The 2,706-nt window shown below is 45.4% G+C and overlaps 1 non-coding gene across 1 annotated transcript; it reads left to right on the top strand.

The window, feature by feature from the left end:
- The first annotated feature begins 1,458 nt into the window (after window positions 1-1,458).
- On the top strand, window positions 1,459-1,530 carry trnaw-cca (transfer RNA tryptophan (anticodon CCA)). Its single transcript has one exon. It is a non-coding gene; the product is annotated as a tRNA-Trp (tRNA).
- The last annotated feature ends 1,176 nt before the right edge of the window (window positions 1,531-2,706 follow it).

The following is a 2,706-nucleotide window of genomic DNA, read 5'->3' as shown; positions in this document are numbered from 1 at the left end:
TCCGCGACATGATCTGTCAGGTATCATTCCATGAGTATGACTATATCTGACTTTGGTGTTGATTAAGGTCTCAGAAGATTGCAGGCTTGAGTCCTGTCGTGATCCTTTTAAACGGAAATCTGGTGGAACTCCCTGAAAACCACGTTCTTACTTGGCAGCTGAAGGTTCTGATTGTTCTTCCAAACATTAAAGGGCTCTTAGGAATTAACACATGAAATGACATAAAAAGCATATTTTAATAAAGAGCGTTGCAATTCCCAGAATAATTGTGGAATAAGAATTAAAGCCACCCAGTACTAAAGTGGAATTGAATGAATTTGGAATAAATATGTTTGTTACATCTCTCGATGTGTTTGCTAAGCAATGTTACATCTCACTCTGTTCTGGTGAAGATCAGAAGCAGTGATATCAGTTTGCGCCACTCGCCAGCTGGGCCTGTGGTTGGGCCTCGCCAATCACGTGGGTAATGCAATTCTGCCAGTCCCTGAGGTCAGCTGACATTTTCGGAGAAATTCCAAGTCATCGTGATTTCATCAGGGACCTCATGTTTAAGGTGTGAGTGATGTAAATCATGACCTGATCAAATGTGTGTATCTTTCGCTATTTCCGCGGTGAATTTTCATGCTGACGAGAATCATATGGGACATGGTCTGGAAATATTTCACACGGAAAATATCTTTCACATCTTTCTGAACTAATGAAATGGCTGGCCGGAAATTTCGAACAATCCCGCGCTTCCTGAGCCTCGCGGCCGGCACTAGGGCCGAGGTCATTTCTCTGTCTCTCCCACTTTCTCTCCCCCGCCAGAAATTACTTTCGACATTTCATCCTTTGATATATTTTTTAAAAAGACGCCACCATGTCATTTTAATTGGGTGATGGGGTGAGAATGGGGGAACAGAGTGGGTCCCATTTGCTCATTCTAGCCCTGTCTGTGAGGTTTGTGCTGAGCTGCGGATGGAGTGGTTGCGAAAAGCGTGAATTTCGTAATTCCAGGGCCAGCGACGACTGCGCATGCGCCTTACTGCGCATTGCCCCCAATAAAGATGGCGGACGCGCGGCTTTGGCCGCAAACGAAGCCGTCACTCAGTGACACCCGAGTTCAGGGTTTCTGACACAGGCTCAATGCAGCAGCAGTGTGAGCGTCGGTATTGGTTTGTGGATTCAGCGATTAAATTCAAGGTTGCTGTTTCGAGGTCACTCGGAGTTGGCGGAGTTCTGCATTTGTCCTTCATATATTCCGGGGCACTTTGTATCAAGCAGAAGTTAGAAGCAAAAAGTATAAGTAATGTCTGGGAAATAGTTAAACAGCAGACAGCCTAGAAAACAGTTTAAATTAATCACTGACCTGACAGAACGGAGGGAAAATGGGGATTAAGCAAAATTCCAATACCCGGAGTATAATCAAGGTGTAAAGAAGCGAATCTAGGAGCAGTAAATTACCATAATTTAACGGATGGGCTTGTGGCGCAACGGTAGCGCGTCTGACTCCAGCTCAGAAGGTTGCGTGTTCAAATCATGTCAGGCTCAAAAAAGCTTTACTGTTCAAATGGCGGGTTTTTATATCTGTAATCATTGTGCGGGGATGTTGGCGAACAGGATAATGTCAATTGCAATTTCGAGACATTAAAGTTCTCTTCCCCGGCTTCCGAATCACCCGCTTAGCTCTTAGTTTGCACAGTTTTATATCGGAACAATGTGGTTTGTCCATTCTTTTTGCAATTGCTCTGTTACCCAGTATGAGAAGTAAAACAAAATCTGTCCATTAACCCCAGCCGCCTCCGTCTATACAGCCGCTGAGTTCAGTTGGTTAGACCGCAGTGTTAACAACATTATATTCATCTTTTATTATGTAAACTATAATTAACGTTTCGAGTCCGTAAGACTCTTCGACAGAACCAAGGAAAAATAGAAGAGAGGTGAAATATAAACTGGTTTAGGGGGGTGGGGGTGGTTGGGGGGGTGGGACAAGTAGAGCTGGATAGAGGGCCAGTGATAGGTGGAGATTGCCAAAGTGAATGGAGCCGGTTAAAGAGCCCGGCCCGGCCTGAGAATCCCCGAGCCCGGGGTCAGTGGGAACCTGGGGAGAAGACAGATCCCAGGAAAACGAATCAGAAGCAGTTATGATCCTTGTCCGGACAAGCCTTCCCCCAACGCGTTTTTGGTAAGATCAGGCTAGGGACCAATAACGTTTTATTTTAATGTGAATAAAGTGTGTGATTCATGACACTTGCTCAGTGAATAAAGCCACAGGATTCCACGGGGATATTTGTCGTATATTCAGGATTAATGTGAGGTACACGTGAAATAACAGCCAAATTGAGGTCGAATGCACAATACAAAATAAATGGCGACCAAGACAGAATCCATGGATTTCACAACAACCCACTCAGACATGAGTAAAAACTGGGAGTCAATCAATCTCACTGAAACTCTGCCTCTCTCACGAGGGATTCCAGCCTTCACCTTCGAAGATCTTACTCCAACTCGGAGGGATGAAATTATTACGAACCTTTCCGGTTTTCAGTTTGGTCTCCCGAGATTCTGTTCACTGATCTCCCGAATCTGCTCTCAAGAAGCATCTCCCCAGCACAGCTTCAGCCGCAGTGAACAGAACTCCACTGCTCCAAAGGGGAACCTTCGCCCCAAAGACCCGAAGCTTGGAGTCAGCAAACTTCCACTGCCTTCTTGGAAATTCAGGCCTTC

Source organism: Cetorhinus maximus, chromosome 31 (assembly GCF_964194155.1).
Source record: "Cetorhinus maximus chromosome 31, sCetMax3.hap1.1, whole genome shotgun sequence".
NCBI lineage: Eukaryota > Metazoa > Chordata > Chondrichthyes > Lamniformes > Cetorhinidae > Cetorhinus > Cetorhinus maximus.
The sequence above is the reverse complement of the archived record's forward strand: the minus strand, read 5'-3'. Positions and strand labels throughout refer to the sequence as shown.